Source organism: Callorhinchus milii, unplaced genomic scaffold, assembly GCF_018977255.1.
Source record: "Callorhinchus milii isolate IMCB2004 unplaced genomic scaffold, IMCB_Cmil_1.0 Scaffold7, whole genome shotgun sequence".
NCBI lineage: Eukaryota > Metazoa > Chordata > Chondrichthyes > Chimaeriformes > Callorhinchidae > Callorhinchus > Callorhinchus milii.
The window spans coordinates 4,326,128-4,345,286 of NW_024704748.1; the positions used below are offsets into that span (position 1 = coordinate 4,326,128).

The following is a 19,159-nucleotide window of genomic DNA, read 5'->3' on the forward strand; positions in this document are numbered from 1 at the left end:
AAATGACCACTTTCCCACAGACAGTGTGCCAGATCTTTCAATAGCAAACTGAACTCAACAAGATTTCCCCTTAGAGGGGCCATTACATGTGACTCAATTCTGCACTACAAAAATATTGAGGACTCGTATGCAATTACTTTCAATTAAGCTTATGGTATTACTGATTGATTTGCCAAGGGCGGCTGCCCAGACTCATTGCCAAGCCAATTTGTTACCTGAAGATTTGAAATATTTATTTTGAGATTTCTGGAATGTTTTAATATTGTGCTATGAAGTTCCGCAATCATTTCCAAAATATAAAACATTCAGAGATTTTAAAAAATCTGCGGGTAATACATTGACAATGTTGTGCGTAATTGGCAGCCGCGTTCGAACACAAAATAGTCAATTAATTCACTGTATAATATATTCTGTCAAGAGCTTCAAGACATCTCAACGACACGATAAGGTGCTTTATCAAGTGCAAGGATTATTATTAAAACTAGACTTTACTACGTTACGTGAATACATGAGGAAGAATATTGCTGAACTGTGGAGTTGGAGCTTTGATTCTCAGTCTATGCGGAGTAAATGACACTATTGTGTCAACCGCATCACTGTGTATCTGTCATTTACACAACTCATAAAATGATTTCATCACTTTACGAGGCTAATGGCCCTTTTAAATTTTCGTAGGATGTTCATTTAACTGGAGAGGACGCCACATGCTAAGAACCCATTTCCAAACGTTCGTTCCCCTGTGGGGATATGGGCGTTAGTATTGCAGTCTGCTTTATACATACCTCAACTGACAAACTAATGGAAAAACAGATGTGATGTCTGAGTACACAGCAATGTATCTGCTTCATGTAGGTCTCATTACATACTCAAATAAAATAAATCTTTCTAAAATAAATCATTCCACAGTCAACAACTGGAAACTTCTTAAAAAGGTGGGGTGATTTCAACGAGATTCACATTCAGAAAGCCAGCTGCAGTTATTATGAAGTTCAGCATTGTTTTGAAAGAAATTAGAAACCAGAGACCACTAAGTGACTTCAGATGTTGAACTCTTACTAGTAAATGACATCACCACAGGTAAACGTGCCAAGTGACATTTCATAAAAAAATTAATACACATGGTTTTTGACAAGGTTAGTAATGGGAATAGGGGAAAAATTAAGTTCATTTCTGGGACTGACAAAGGAACTTCCATCAAAAATATAAATTTTCATAGCTAATAAACAAATAAAAAATGCTGGAAAAAAAATCAAGATTGTTCTAATTCGGAACCTCTGAACAGGTTATAACCTTCAATCCATTGAGCTACCGATGCATTTTTAAACTTTTGGTAAACCCTGAAGACAATTATACACCACATTTGGAAAGTAAATTTTCATGATCAGAAAAAAGAATGAGATTAAATAATCTTCAAATCGGTATTCGACACACAGTAGAGTACTTGATTCAACCTCCTATGCAACTTCATATAATAATCCTTGCATTTGATATAGCACCTTATCACGTCTTCGAGACCTTTCTCGAATATACATTTAAGATCACTGTTCTGAAGCAAGCTGGATGTGTTCTACTCTGAAATTTTAAGAACTAGGTCTATTATGAGAAGAATCCCGCAAGTGAGCAGGAGAGATCTGGAAGCAAATGAGTTCCAGATTTAGAGTCATTTTATCAAATACTATAATAGCTGTGCAATGCAAGCATTCTCCAACGAATATACATTTGCTTTACATTGAAACCCAGAATTGGGGGTAAAATATGTTTCAACAATTGAACACAAACACCCACTTGTGAAAAGGAACTTTACCTCTAGCTGAACCACTCAATACAGAAATTGATAACCTGCAGTTTAGAAGCGTACTAAGCAGAAAACAGCACATAATAGTCCTACAAATGTAAAACAGACATACTAATGCTGACCCAATTTACCTGCAATTTTAGCAATTACTTTTCCCCCCTTCTACTGTTGCTTTAAATTCATGTTCGGCAAGATGGCAAAGATCCAGAAGTTTCCTCTTTCAAGCTGCATCTTACAATACTTAGTCCTCGCACTCTGATAGATACAGAATTCCCAGGCTCCGGATTGAGATTAGAAACAGAGTCCTAATTTACTGACAACTTCTCTTCCGACATGAAATGCTTGATCTCACATCACTGGAATCTAAAGGGGAATGCAATATGGATAACGTATCTGTACAAACGAGAGTCTGTCTCTTGGTAGGAGTGTTTTGGAGGAGGAGGAGAAGGAGGAGTAAAGCAGCGTTCATTAGAATTCTCTACAAAGTATTTTAAATGGCTCGTGATTTATTGCTAGATCGGATGAAAACGATTCATCTCATATTACCAGAGTACAGAATCTACTCTGGGAAGTATGCATAACAAATTATGGTTTTATCAAGAAAATGGCTGTTATATTTGCCTTAAATAATATTTAATAAATATATATAAATAAATCTTAAGGTTATCAAATGCAAGGATTATTATTAAATGTTCAGAAGAGCCTTAAATGTTCAGAAATTGTTTTATTTCATGAAGCAGGTCAGAAATACAAATAGAAAGTCCCACACAGTGTGCAAATTTGTATCTAAAATTCAGCAGAAATCAGATTTTGGTTGCTGCTTCACAATTCAAACTTTTAAAGAATAAAGATGCGAACTGCATTCACTGAATGGGGTGAAGAAGCGGTGAGTAAAATGCCCCAATCTACTAACCTTTCCATCTCAGCAAGTCACTATGAGACCAAACAGCTCTCTATGGGGACAGGGAAGTACAGAGGAAAGTTAATACCGGCTGTTTTGTCATACTCTTTTGCAGCTGGTTTAGAGCTCTCAAGTGGTGGAGTAAACCAGGAAGAAAAATAGACTTTTTGTTAAAAAAGAGAAAAGCACTCCAGACCAAAATTTAAAGAACTAAGGCATTATAATAAACAATCCTTGTATTTGATAGTTATGCGCATTGACTGTATTGGTAGATAAACGCGACAGCTAATTTACACACATCTAAGCCCCGCAGCCATGAACTAAATGATCAAATTTATCTGTAGGATTGTTGGCCAGGACGCTGGGAGAAACTCCCTTCTCTTTTTGAATACTGTTATGGGAATTTTACCTCGCACCTGAACATGAAGATGGGACCTCCGTTTAATGTGTTATCCAAAGGAAGATACCTAAGACAATACAATACTTCCCCAGCACAACACCAGAGTGTCAGCTGAGATTGTGAGCTCAACTTGGACCTACAATCTTCTAATCAAGAGGCAAGATTTTACATAGCGTTACATAAAGTGATACCACATGGAAAAAGGCCCTTCAGACAGAATTAATCATTCAGCCCCACGTGTCCTTGCTGAGTTTCTATAGTTCTGCACACGAGTTCCCACCCATTTCTAAAAGTCTAGGTTTAGACTAAGAACAACACTGTTGCATAGACATAAAACGTTCGCGGCCACAATTCCTCACACAGTACCTAAGCAATTTTGTGCTGGGAGGCTTATTGAAATCTTAGGCTCCATTTAGTTTACATAAACAATTAAGGAGCACACAATACTGTCGTTATAATCGTTTACCATTGATTAGTCATAATGTAAATGAGCTATTTCTCATTATCTGGTTGTTAATAATTATGCAACTGGTTTCCACAGTTGCATAATTATTAACCACCAGTTAAAAGAACCCATGGATAACTCAACAAAAGCTGAATTCACTTAGCATTTAAAAAAGTTATATGAATTTGTCTACCTTTTCAAGAAATGTGCAGAGAAATAGTAAAAGCTTTTCAATATAAAAGCCTATCTGACGGCTATAATTTCTAAATCTGTTATGAATGGCAATCCGACATAATAAATGCACATGTAAGCAGAAGTCTAAAGGAAGAGAAATGTAATACAAAACCCATCTTTACACAAGACTAGAAGTTGAGAGCTTTCATTTTGTACACCCATACTTGATTCTCCCTGAAATACAAACGCAGGGGTTCTGTGTTTCCGAGGTGGGGCGGGGGGATGGGGGAGAGAGAAAGGAGGCAAAACTTTTGCTGGTAACATTATGTAGGAATTCACTGTGTAAATCATTTAGCTTTTTTGATATAATAAAGCAATACATCTAATGCATATATTATTGTAGACTTGTTCCCATCAAAGACATCTGCCAGCCTAAAGTCTGTAAGCTCCTGGCCTTTTCAGTACTCCATTACTACTTGGCTTGTTCTGGTGGTTCTGCCTGTGTAAACAGCTTGACTTTACCAAAATATATACACTTGGTGCCAAGACGTCCATGCAGGTATGTAGCACTGTTGGTCTACTTGCTCCAAGCACCGACAATTTTAACTATAATGAAAAGCAATAACAGTTGCGGCTTCTCCTCCCGCTCTCACCTGGTTACCTGCGGGGTACCCCAAGGATCCATCTTCTTTCTGATCTACATGCTCCCTCTTGGGGATGTCATCCACAGACATGGCGTACATTTTCACATGTATGCAGATGACACCCAACTCTACTTTTCCACCTCTCTTTGCGACCCCCAGTCCCCTGATGTTCTGTCAGCTGCCTGTCAGATCTCAGGGGCTGGATGAGCGCAAACTTCCTTCAGCTGAACGTTGACAAGATGGAAGCCATACTCTTCGGCTCTCGTCAACATCTAAAATCTCAAGGCTCTCACCTCCTCCACCTATCCGACCTCCCCCGAAACCTCTCCGAACCCGTAAGCAACCTAGGCGTCAGGTTCGACTCCCAATTATCCGTCCTCCCCCACATCCGGTCCCTCACCAGCACCGCTTTCTTCCACCTCCGACGCATCACCCGTCTCCGCCAATACCTCTCCCCAAAAGCCGCTGAAACTCTGGTCCATGCCTTTGTCACCTCTCGGCTGGACTATTCAAAATGCCCTCCTTGCCGGTCTCCCATCCACCACCATCCATAAAATCAAACTCATTCAGAACTCTGCCGCCCGCATTCGCATCCGCACGAAACTCCGCTCCCCGATCACCCCAGTCCTTGCCAGACTGCACTGGCTGCCCATCCCAGAGAGGATCGATTTCAAGATCCTCACTCCCGTATTCAACTCCCTGCACTTCTCTGCACCCCCCTACCTCTCTGACCTCCTCTCTCCTCAGCACAATACCCGTTGCCTTTGTTCCTCCGGGTCTGCCCCCCCCCCGCCCCCCGAGTCCTCCGCTCCACCCTCGGCGGCTGTGCCTTCAGCCACTATGCCCCAAGGCTCTGGAACTGCCTTCCTCACTCCCTTCATCTCCCTCCCTTCCCATTTTCAGGTCTCTGCTGAAGACCTTTCTTTTCGACCACGCCTTTGGTCACCTTTCCACCCCTCCCCCTGGCTCGGTCCCAGGATCCTACACTGTAAAGCGCTCTCAAACGCTGTCCGGCGTGGAGGGCACTATATAAATAAGTTGTTGACATAGCATCTTTCACCATTTAGCTTCCAAGGCATTGGGATGTCCTGCCAATGTGAAAGGTGCTATACAAATGTGATTTGTTCCACGTCAAGAGGACATCCCAAATCTCTTTACCGGATTTACTGTAAAGTGTAGTGACCGTGTATTTTGTAGACAACCCATCAAGTTGAATCTCTCCTGGATGCTGGATACAATGAGTAATCAAGATAGTACATGGGAGTTTGAGCTGGGAAAAGTAAAAGTGATTTTACAGTAATAGTTACCTCTGGAAGCAAACCAGTTGTGTAAAAGCAGTATCAGAATTAAAACTTTAAACATTGTCAGGGTTATTTGGGTACAGATCCAGATACTCAATGCATTTATGCAACAGTTCAGAGCTGGAGAGAGATTACAATAGAAATCTTTCAAGAGTCAGTTAATGGGATACAACAGAACTCTTCATATGTGCACTACAGGATATGCTTGACGTTGTGCTGGAGGCCAGTAGTTTGATAATAGAACGGTTAGCCTTGCTGTGCAATAAGAACCAAATACAGATAACCAATACAAACAAACAGTCTGTTCAGCTTGCCACACAGAGATTCAAGTCAAAACAACTTAATAAAGTGCCTAAATAACATGGCAGCGATGTCCTTTCTTAATGTTAATTCGGTCAGGACTTTTTGCCTCAATACTGAAGAAAGTTTGGGTTCAAAACAAATTCTATTGTGGACAGCTCCCAATATTTAGTTCTGGGCGATAACTTTTATTTCTTCTACACTGAAGGCAAGTTTAAAGTAAATATCTTAAATTATTGATAGAAGCCATCAGCTGTTCAGCTGCCATAGTACCAACCGGAATACACAACAAAATATTCATGTAAAGTAGGAGCATTTGTTGAATTGGATTTCTGTTCCCCATCCATCTCATTATCCAGAAGCCCCATTTTAAAATGATTACAACTTCCCTAGTGTATATTGTGGGGAGAAAAAGAAAAGGATTCATGGGGACAAAAAGAAATGGGCCCATATGCACACACAAAAAATAATGCCAGCATTTCACACTGCCTTGGAGATCAAGTTGGAAGCAATCAGAGCCAGAAATGGCTCAATCTGTAAGTACCTGAGCTAGAAAAAGGCTTCTACCAGTTGAGCATGCCTAGCGGGATTTCCTGGCAATGTTCTTTCAAACTTGCCTCTAAACAACTTTGAAGATCTGACAATCTTGAAAGAATGCCACGACAACAATTTGCTCTTACATAGCGCCCTCCACGCAGGGTAGCGTCTCAAGGCGGAAGTAATGGAGGAGTGAAAATGTATTACAGGTCTCTCTGCTAACAAAGAGCCATTGACTTGCTTACCTTTACAAAATTAAGGACTAGATCTTCTCATCCAACCTTCAGTCTCTGTTCACCTGCAATTGAAAATTGCAGGTTAGTATCATCCAAACACACATTTGAACCAGTAGAACTCCTCTGTTGAGGGTAATGCTTCGTTAGGACTTTGTTTGTAAATGTTTCATGTAACTTTAAAATGAAAGCAACAAATACTAACCATTCACTTCAAGGCTGCTGTGTGCAAATTGGTTGCTTCCTTCACCTACAAATACACAGCCCACAGCATTTTGCAGTAAATTCTGTGAAATTGCTTTGAGACATTTTGACAACTTAATAAAGTACTGGATCAAATTCAAAGATGACTAGAGTATTGTTATGTTCTGGTAATGGTAGGGGTGGTTTCTTATCAAAATTAAACTGGATAGAAAGGTGCGATTACGGAAACTCCATCCTCATCGGCCTTCCCAACTTTTCCCTTCACAGGCTGCAGATCATCCAAAACTCTGCAGCTCGTGTACTCCCACCCTCGTCCGACTCCACTGGCTCTCCATCCCCCAGAGGATCGAGTTTAAGATCGTCGTCCTCACTCTCAAGGCCATCCATGGCCCCGATACCTGACTGTTCAGTGCTTTGGGACGTCCTCCCGCTGTGAAGGGCACTCCATAAATGTAATCTTGTTGTTGTTGCTCAGCACAGCTACTGCCCCACTGCCCTCCGTAACATCGCCCGAATCCGCCACTACCTCACCCCTCAGGCCGCTGAAAATCTTGTTCATGCCTTCATCACCTCCAGGCTCAACTATGCAAACGCCCTGCTTGTCGGCCTTCCCAACTCCCCCCTCCACAGGCTGCAGATAATCCAGAACTCTGCAGCCGTGTCCTTTCCCGCACCAAACTCCGTGACCCCATTTCCCCAACTCCATTGGCTCCCTATCCTTCAGAGGATCCAGTTCAGGATCCTGGTTCTCACATACAAAGTCCTCCATAGCCTCACCCCACCCTACCTCTGCGACCTCCTAACTCCCTACCAACCCACCCGCTCCCTCCGCTCAGCCGGCTCTGGCCTGCTCCACGTCCCCCGACCCACCTGCCCCACCATTGGCGGGAGACACTTCAGCCACTCTGCCCCCAACCTCTGGAATTCCATCCAATCACTCTGCCTTGCCCTCCCCTTAGCCTCCTTCAAATCCCACCTCAAGACCCTCCTCTCATGCCATCGGCCGCCCCCCTTCCCCTCCTGACCTCAGCTCGGGTCTGAATTGCTATACACTGTCCAGCGCCTTGGGACGTCCTCCCGACGTGAAATGCGCTATACAAATGTAATCTTGTTGCTGTTGTTGCCCCCTCCTACCTCTGACCTGCTGGCTCCCTACCAACCTGCCTGCTCCCTCCGTTCAGTGGGTCCGGTCTGCTCTATGTCTCCTGCCCAACCCGCCCTAGCATCGGTGGCCGGGCTTTCAGCTTCTCTGCCCCCACACTCTGGAACTCCATCCCAGGGTCTCTTCGCCTTGCTTCCTCCCTTGCCTCCTTCAAGGCCGGTCTCAAGACCCTTCTCTTCGATCGTGTGTTTGGTCTCCCTTCCACCTCTCTGCCTTCCCTCACCCCTACACCACCCCTCCCCCATGCTCAGGCCCCGACATCTGACCATTCAGCGCTTTGGGACGTTCTCTCGACGTGAAAGGAGCTCTATAAATGTAATTTTGTTGTTGTTGTTTACAGTAAAATACACATAAGATGCATCAGTCAGGATCATAATACGATTTACGCAAAGTGAGTTATAGGCAAAGTTGCATAAATCGTATCATCTAATATACAATTTAATCAATAATCTACACTGCGCATGCGTACTTCAAAGCAGCCAGTAAGGGCGCATGCAGTGACGGGTCAAGACTTTACATCCTGTGATTCAATGTACTAGTAAATGCGGTAGCTGCATTATGAGTTAGGCGATGATTTTCAGTAGAATTTAGGATGGATTTGGACCCAAGAAACGATTACGATTTAGCCATTAGGTCTGATTTATAAAATACGACCAGTACAAAGAAATCTAAAGTTTTTTTTGGTAGGAAACTGAATGGGACAAGGGTGCATGTACAATTTATAAAGAGAAGACTTATATGAGTTCTACTCTATATATTTCACCTGTTAAGCGTGAACATCTTAGAATAATCTCCTGCTGAGCTACTTCTGTTTTCAACATAGACTCCCACTGACATCTCCAATCATTCTGTTTGAATTTGGGCTGTGTGCTGGAGCAAAGAAGGTTTAAGCAGGATCTGACAGAGGTTTTTAACCTTGTGGGTAATTTTAATTATGTAAATAAATGATCCTTGCATTTGATATCGCGCTTTTTAAGTCTTCTCGATGTCTCAAAGCGCTTCACAGAATAGACTGTAAAGTGAATTGACCATATATTGGTGGACAAAACGCGGCAGCCAATTGCGCACAGCAGTGCCCCACGAACAGTTGTGGTTTGAAAATGACCAATTTATTATTGTTTTGTTTTGGAGGGATTGTTACTAGGGGTGTGGAGTAAGGAAACTTGCCCAAGGTTTCGCCCTCTGCCTGGAATTGAACCCAGGTCTCTCACTTGCAAGGCGAGTGCTCTAATCACTGAGCTATAGGACTATATTATATATAATAATTTAATTGGGTAAATAGAGACAATTTTCATTGATCTAAAAGTCAGCAACTAGAAGGCATCAACTTAGGCTCATCAGAAGAAGAAAAAGGAGCAAGAATGATTTTTACACATGTTCTAACAATTTTACAGTTGATATGAAGTTGAATGGAGTCCATAAAAGGTTAGAGGTTTTCTCCCCCTTTGCAGTTACACCACGATAGTTAAAAGATTTTTTTTATTTTAAAAGCAAGGATTAAATTACTTCCAAATTGCAACCTTTAGTTTCCTAAAGTAGAAAGGCTTCACGTTATTTTAAGAGGAAGACTCCAATTTAGCATTTCAGCAGTCACTCAATTTTCAAACTACATTTGAACCTCTGCTATTATATAGTGAAATATTTCTGTGCAGCAAATACTGTGAGCTACATGAAAAACCCTTGAAACAAATAGTTCACAACAATGACCTCTATTCATGCTCTTGCGACTTGTAGCCAGTAGTGCCAGCAAACAATTACATATTTATACTTTTAATTTTTAGCATTATTGTTATGATCTGATGCCTAGAAACAAATTCTGGGCATTCAAAAACAAAGTCACTTGCATAATCTCATCTCAAATCTATGACACTACTGTAAAGTATAAATAGATTGAGTCACATTGAAGGAATACAGCCTTTCGCCACATTACAACCACATTCCACTTTCTATTATTGGAAACAAGGGTTTGTAACTGGATATACAAGTCCAATAATTATTTTCCCGTCAGAATGTAGGTGAAGGACCAAGCTATCAGTGCAGTCAGTACATTACCAAATTTGAATGTTTAAAACAGATACTGGATCAGCCAAGTCATAGTTGAGTGAAGCCAATCTTAGAAAAAAATATAGATTTTATGAAGAAGAGAAAAGCAAGTTTCATATTCTTGAGGTCCTGGAAAATAATGCATTAGAAGCAAGAGAGAGAGATCCAATATTAACAGCGCGAGAATGCAGGGAGTGTGTAGTGTGCTTAGAAAGAATGAGAACTAAGTTTGGAGGAGCAATGATTATATAGCCGTATTAGTAAAAATTTTGAAGACATCTTGTATCCTGTCCAGATGGACAAGATAGAATATGAGAACAATATTCAAGTCTTGCTGGGTAAACAGGCTTTAGCTGTTGAGGAAAAANTAGTTTTCATGAATGCCTCTTCGAGGTTACTTAGTAATTAATATTAACATAATTTTATTGTTAGAGATCACAAACAGGAATGAAATATAGAATATAGAAACAGGAATAAGATATTCAGCTCCTTGAGCCTGTTCCGCCATTCTATATGGCTAATCTGTACCTCAAGACTAATTACCCGCCCCAACCCCGTATCCCTCAATACCCTGACCTAACAGATATCTATCCTCCTCAGTCTTGAAGATGTGAATGGATCCAGCATCCACAGCCTTTTGTGAAGGATGGCATGGAGTGATTTGAAAGAAGTTAATGAATCTGGAATGGAATCATTTGCAAAAAAAATGTACTGTATAGTTTAGTGACATGGAGAAAGAACAACGTGGGAGAGATAAAGAGCCTTGGTAAACCCCTGAGGTAAAGAAAACAGTCAGAGGATGAACGAAGAGACAAAAAAAAAATCAACACAACACAAATGCAAGGAGGACAGCTGCAACAGGGGACCAAATGTTCCATGTGGGATGTGCACATCTTTCCTTCCCCTCCCTTTCCACCACAAAATGTTGTAATGTCCAAAATGTATAAGGCAGACACATTGATCTGTGGCGGAACAGAAAATACTGTAAATCCACTGCAGGCCAGTCAGCGTTTGCAAAGAAAATATGTTAGATTTAACTTGCGCTATGACCTTTCATTTACAACACTGAACGGTCAATAGCTTGCAAGTCCAACAAAAATCTGCATTAAAACCGATGAATAAGTTTAGCACTCTGATTACCAACTAAATAAACAGTGGAGCCTTTAACTGTACAAACCTGCTCCTTAATGCCACCGTCTCCTCCTAAACATAATCAAATGCTAAAGTAATAGTGGGTTACCAGTGTGTAATTCTTCACTGCCCACAATGCATTTTGCTTTCCTAAACTTTTGCCAAGATGTTATCAGCGTGCAAGACCATCTGGTTTGTATTTGCTGTCACCCGAGGAATCTAATTGAACACAGACCCTCTGCCATCATTTTCCTTATCCTGTTTATGTAGTTATTCCACTCGCTACCCTTCCTCACACTGGAGTGTTGGATCACAAAACATCCCAGTTCCTGGTATAAAGGCCAGACGAGTGCTCCATAATCTGTCAAACAGCATTCTATATGCTGCCATGTTCCAATTTCCTGTTCGTGTGATCTAAATATTTTATTGTACACTATAATGGAATAAAAGATATGACACTGCATTGGCACAGAATAATCAGTCATCTTAATAAGTTACTGTAAATAGAATTAAAACCTGATTCACCATTATCGTGCAAAGTTACACTACCAGAACATATTCTTCCAAATTTTCTTATTGAAATTTATTTTATAGACATAAAGTATGCACACATTTTGTCCAACCAAAAATTATACTGTCCTTGCTCTTGTTTAAGCCTTCACGAGCCATCATGCTAGAAAAAAAACTAATAATAACCAAGATTCACAGGGTAAAATACATGAGAGGCAACCCATAAACCTTTTTGTGTACCTCACCATTTTTAAGTCGTTTTTGTATACCAGTTGTTTTTTCTATTTGTGAAACGTCCGCGGGCCGTATACGCAATATTTTTGTGTTTCCCTTCCAGAAACATAACCCGTAAGAATCATACAAAAATCCTAAGTTTTAAATTAATTAACTATTGTTTAAGTGACTATTATTTAATTTAACTATATTTAGTTACAATGGAAAGTTTAAATAAGTAATGTAATAATAATAATCCTTGCATTTGATATAGCGCTTTTCACGTCTTCTAGACGTCTCAAAGCGCTTCACAGAATATACTGTAAAGTGAATTGACTGTATATTTGTGGGCGAACGCGGCAGCCAATTGTGCACAGCAATGTCCCACAAACAGTCATGGATTGAAAATGACCAATTTATTATTGTTTTGGTTTTTTGGAGGGATTATTATTAGGTGTGTGGAGTAAGGAAACTTGCCCAAGGTTTCGCCCTGTAAAATTCTTACAAAATTTTAAAACATTACAGCTAGCGATAAAGTATCTCTCTCTCTGTATCTGTCTCTCTCTCTCTCTCTATCTGTGTGTGTGTCTCTCTCTCTATCTGTGTGTGTGTCTCTCTCTCTATCTGTGTGTGTGTCTCTCTCTCTATCTGTGTGTGTGTCTCTCTTGCTACTGGTTGGAAGTGACTGACGGGTTTTGCTGCTAACCCCAAGCTCTGGATCGACAATGCGACTTTTTGTGGGCCGGGGGAAATTATTCCACCAGCCGGATACGGCCCACGGGCTGCTAGTTGGATCATCCTCGCACTCAACAGTAAGTACTTTGCTCAGTTATAACAAACAGATGTAAGGAACTTTTGTGAATTTTACGAAAATATGGAATATTGTGAAGAGTACAAACGAACAATTATTACCAATAACTGAGCAGCAACAAAGATAGCTGCACACACAGTTGTTTCAAGGTCACCGACAGCAACTTTGGGTGGGGATCTTCCTTGCTCGGTGAGAAAAGTCTAAATATCAGTATAAGATAATGCAAGTTTAAGGTCCCAACATGGGTTTCACCCACCTTCTGATTCAAAGTCAACTGACCAGGTTGACACGAAAATATGACATAAGAGTGTCACAGGAAAGTAAAATTGTACGACACTAAAGCTGTGTGGAATACATCTATCCTAACAAACACATTCCCAAAGCAGCTGTTTGTGTCAACAAATTTGTCCAATAACGTAAGATTACTGGATCAGCTGATACAGCAGGGGGTTGATATAATCACCCGCTTACTGACAAATTCAGAAAATAAGGGAATAAATTTTTAAGCCGCAAATCTGCTTGAGTTTATGCAGTCATCAGTGGACCACGGAAATTAGTTGCTAATGCGAATTTACAAATTATTTAATAGTGGGCTGTCTGGCTTCACTTACACACCAGATGTTAAGAAATTCCATCTGAAACTAACTGACAAACATGTTTTTTGACAGACCCCATAGAAAGAGATTAACATATAGATGATTTGATATTTATGCTAAGGATTTGAAACTTTATAATGAATAAAGCAACAATGAATTTCATATAAAGCTAACATCACATTGTATATCATGGTTAATATCAAAAGTTGTTGATGGAAAAAAAAAGGAGTTTAGATTAAATTCGTGCCCGACTATTGTGCTACGCTCAAGTGAAACATTTGAAAAGTGCTAATGTGCTTTCAGGATGACTGAGTGAATTGAATTGTTGGATCCAAACTTTTCACTTTGGGAAACGTGTCATTTGTCAACACAAATAAGAGTTGCCACTTCATGCCTGTGGCCCCTCACGCAGGGGGAGGTGACCGTAAGCATTGTCGAACTAGGTCTTCCGGCACGACCTGAAGATGGGAAAGAAGTGAGCAAGGCGGAGGGATTGATGGAGTGTTCCAGAGCGTAGTGGCTGAAAGTGCGGCCGCCGGTGGTGGAATGGAGTGCATGAGGGACAAGCAGGAGCCTGAAGCCAGTCGAGCGGAGGCTACCATGTCTGCCTTAACAGGAAAAAAATTGGAAATGCTTTGAGACATTCCAACATAAGGTATTCATAGATTCATAGAATGTTACGGCACAGAAGGAGGCCATTCGGCCCATCGAGTCTGTGCGGCTCTTTGACAGAGCAACTGACTTTCACTAACCCCAATCACCAGCTTTCTCCCCATAACCCTGCAAACCCGTCTTCCCCAGATACCTATCCAGTTCTCTCTTAAAAGCTGTTATCGAATCGGACTTCGCTGCCCTTTCAGGCGGATCATTCCAAATTCGAACAACTCGCTGAGTGAAAAAATTTCTTCTAACCTCCCCTCTGCTTCTTTTGGTAGATATCTTAAGACTGTGACCACGAGTCACAGACACACCAACCAGCGGAAACAGCTTTTCCCTATCTCGCCTGTCGAAACCTTTCATGATCTTGAAGACCTCTATCAGGTCCCCGCGTACCCTTCTCTGCTCTAATGGGAAAAGTCCTAACTTTTCCAGCCTGTCCTCATAGCTAAGCTTCCCCATTCCTGGTATCATTCTCGTGAATCTCCTCTGCGCCCTTTCCAGTGCCTTAATGTCTTTCCTGAGGTAAGGTGCCCAGAACTGGACGCAGTACTCAGCTGAGGCCTAACCAGTGTTTTGTATAGATTAACCATATTATGTCAAATGCAAGGATTATTATTAGAACTTAAAATATTGGATGCAACACATTTAATGTAAAAATTAACAACAAAGATTTGAGTAAGTTAGTTGCTCTAAATCTTAGGATAAAATATACCAGGATTAAAAACAACACCACCTGGAAAGTAGTAGCTTCATTTAGCTGGTCCTAAACGATTTCTATCCTAAATATATAATCAGTTATGTCACAGTTATGTCACAAATTCACTGCAAAGTTGCATTTCGCTGTATAATCTTATTCATAATTCAGAAAAAATTGGCTTTACTCCATAATTTAATTGAAAGATCATGAAGATGACAGATGCGGAAAATGGAAATTTCTGCTGATGCAGTGGAGAGGGCACTTTTTCATTGAGGGTAAACATACATCAATATGGCAGCAGAGAAGAAATTTAAAACCAAATCTAATGTATATTATATTTTAAGTGAATACCAAGTACAAAACACAAAATGTTCAACTCACAAGCTGTTATTTCTCACCTTGAGTCCATTTTCAATGGATGAGAAATACTATCATCAACGTTGTGAGAAAGAATATACATGAAGGTGAAATTAAGGTTAGCCGAAGAGCTGAAATAGCTCAACGTTTAAGCAATACAGCTCTTGCAATGCACATTCTGCAGTGCTAATTTTAGCTTCACCTGAACTGGGAAACTTAAAAATACCCATCACGCACACTGAAAATTTATACTATTGCTGATTCCAGCAATGTTGATAGCTAAAAAAACAGAGGAACTCTAGGCTTTAAGCCCTTCTTCATTCATCCTGAACATTTAGTCTAACACACAAACGTCAGTTGTATAGACATCACTGGATGTATTTTTCTACACTTGTTTATAATCTGTTTTTTTTTAAGCTTTTTCACACACTATTAATATACTGGATCTAGTATTATTCCTGGACATTGTATAAGACTTCATATTTCAAAAGGGGATACCTAATTTGGGCAAGTGTTATTGGTTGTGTCAAATATGGTCATATTTCATTAGAGTTGAAAACATCAAACGTAACATCACACCAACATTGCAGTGATATAAATCATAGCTCAACAAATATTAAGGAACATAATTTAGTGGGTAAATTAATGGAAAACATACTCCAATTGAAACTAGAGCTAACGTTTTTGTACCTTCTCTATTTAAACAGAACCCAATTTTGGTAAATTTACCCTTCTGCTTGCAACAAGCAAGGTTGCCATTTCAGGGCGAAAAAGTACGGGCATAGCTTTTTACCGTTGACTCAGGAAGGCTCACCCGAGAAGTTCAGCAACATGACTAAAACTATAAATGCAATTATATATAATAACATGGCTCATGTTACCAGAGTGAAAGGCATCATACATTAGGTATAAATAGAACACTGCAGTTCTATGCATCAAAACTGAGTAAATTCTCCTAATAAGTAAGATATAAAGGGGAATATTCCACATCAAAATACGTTTCAGAGCGAAGTTCATACCACAATTCTAGTATAAACTTGATGTTTATTCCATGAGCTAATATATTAAAAGGTGCATCAGGTTACTTTATGGACCTGACTCAGGTCTCTCAGTGTTTTTGTATCTGAGGTGGCATAACAGGGAGTAGCCAAAAGAAAGATGTAATTTTACCCTGATTGCTAAGCTCACAGACGTTTTTCTTATGAGAATACAGTATTACTGAACTATCAACATGCCACTCTACATATTTCTCACAGCCTGTATTGTATGCTTCAGCTAGCTTGACTCAGCAAATTATTGTTAACTAAGCTGATTCGATGGTGGAGTCGATAGTGGTGGAAGCCGATTCAATAACAACTTTTAAGAGAAGTAGATAGTTATTTGGGGAGGACAAGTTTGGAGGACTATGGGGAGAGAGCGAGGGAATACGATTGATTTGGATAGCTCTTTTCAAAGAGCCGGCACAGACACGATGGGCTGAAAGGCCTCCTTCTGTGCTATGTAATTCTATGATGCAGATTATTTTTTTACTGCAGAACAGTACTGGGCAGTGGACACTGGGCGGGGAAACATTAAGAGTTGGCTGTGCAACACTTCATCACTGGTACAACAACAACGTGCATTTATGTAGCGCGCCTCATGCAGAATGGGTAACATCCTAGAGCCCTTGACTCTCTGGTAGGAATATGTCCCTCATTGGGTTTTGACCAATATTCCTTTTCGAAAAAAATAATTGACATTTATTTTCAAATGACTGATGAGATGAGCTACTCGAGTCCCAAGCCCAGTAAAGCAGTTGATGTAATTTCATTATATGTGACGTACAGTTCCCATGTTGCACACCTGTGCAATGAGCCCTGGGTCTGTAGAGAACAAACAAGTCATCTTAAGTGCTTACCTTATTCACATGCACCAAATGTTCAACAGAGGGCCAGATGCTGTAATAAACCATTTAAACAGTGGTGGAGTTCCAGAGAACAAGACAGAATGGCTGAAATTGTGGGGTTCATGGGGCGGAGACAAGCGAAGTCAGCCAGCCAGGTCACAGAGGTAGGGTGGGATGAGCCTGTGGTGGGATGTGATAAGAAGGATCTTGAACTTGACCCAATGGTGGATGGGGAGCCAGTGGAGGCAAGCAAAGAAGGGGGTGATAGGCTTGGTGTGGGAGAGGACATGGGCTGCAGAGTTCTGGATAGTCTACACAGCATGTATAGGGAAGTTATGGGGAGTCCGGTAAACAGAATATTGGATTGCAATGACAAAAGTATGAACCTGATGGAATGAACAAATCTTATATGTTCCAAAAAACAAACTACACATAACTAGACTAACATTCTCTTTGAGTGCAGTACATATAATCGTTAGAAGGGCACATTATCTATGACACCATTTAGACAAATTTAATTTTAGAGGGCAGCTTTTTAACCTTTTTCTTATGAAATTTCTTTCAGTGCTGCTCTAGATCAATGAAACAAGAATCCCTTCAGGCATATGTGTAAGAACACTGAGCTGGGAATTATGCACTGTATTAAACATATTACACAAGTTTATCCTAACTGACTTGGCACAATCCAAAGTATCACAGATGTCTGAAGCTGATTTCTGTGGATCGTGAATAGCAAAGAATGACTCTGGTACAAGTACTCAATATCAGTTTCAAATGCCATGTTTTTCAAATGGAATGTTTGATAAATAGATGAAGTACGCACTTTACTATACAATGCAAATATACAGGAGCCAGGATTTGCCATTCTAAACAAAACCAGTTTACAGGAAATATTCTGCTGGTTATACTGTAGTTACATGAATAATAAAAATATAATAATCCTTGCATTTGATACAGTGCCTTATCACGTCGGCGAGATGTCTCAAAACGCTTTACAGAATATAGCGTAAAGTGTAGTTGCTGTGTGCTTTATGGGCAAAACGTGGCAGCCAATTGCACACAGCAGTGTCCCATAAACAGTCATGGATTGAGTGACCAAGTTGTTATTTTTTCGAGGATTTATTATCCCTAAAAAAGCAATTCACCAATCATCTAGCAACCAGGTTCTTACTTACTTCTAGGTAAACAGAGATAACCGTGTGGAGTAAGGAACTTGCCCAACGTTTCGCCCTGTCCAGGAATCGAACTCGGGTCCTCTTGTTTGTGAGGCGAGTGCTCTAACCACTAAACTACACAACCTGATTCAAATGCACTTAATTTGGGGCAGGGAAGAAATGAATATGTATGCAATTGTATAATGTTAAACTAAATAACTGGCATAACTTGCATGAGTAATCTTTAAAATGTATTTATTATTTTTTAAATTCATTTGAATCTACTGTTCCACAATTCTACAACAAGGAACTGGGATAAGAATAGATAGATATGTGATGGCAACCTCTTATACTGAAAGGTTCAGTCCTTCATTTTTCTCTCACCAAGAAGGCAGCTACCATCAACCAGAACCAATTGCTTGGAAGGATATGTTTTGGAATTTAATTAGATTTTCTCAATTTTGCATACCACAGCCTACGTTTTGCTCGTGTGCACCAAAGAACTGGGCATGAGAACAGAAGTGAAAACCCCAATGAATTAAGTCAGCCTAACACTTGCAACTTTGGTCAGGTCCACAATGACTCAAACATATTCATTCAATCTCTTGCATCTATCCCTACACTACACATCGACATATACTGTATTTCTAGTTCATATTACTAGCTTTATAAACGCGATAATTGTCCCCATGAGAGAAGCATAGTAAAATGGTAAAAATACTGAACTTCTCATTTGAAATGAATCATCAATAACTGAACCTACCTCCATGACAAGGTGATCTTGATACATTTCAAAAGCCAGGACTGATTTAACCAGCTGATTTAAAGATGTTTTGTGAATGTCAATGAGCCTGGTCATTTATGAAACCAATCAATGAACTATGAACAAATATAATCATTTACTCTGTTGCAAGTAGGACACTTAAGAGTAGGCATGTGCTGTACTACCGTATCTCTTCACTACATAGAAAAACTGATGATGCACTTTGCCCACAAAAGCACTGGA

The 19,159-nt window shown here is 40.2% G+C and overlaps 1 protein-coding gene across 1 annotated transcript in view; it reads right to left on the reverse strand.

Moving 5' to 3' along the window:
* Positions 1 to 19,159, reverse strand: part of add3a (adducin 3 (gamma) a) — a 110,576-nt gene that overhangs the window by 58,816 nt on the left and 32,601 nt on the right. The window contains 1 exon segment of the mRNA XM_042336601.1: positions 6,743 to 6,795. The gene's annotated coding sequence lies outside the window, so the exon portion shown is untranslated.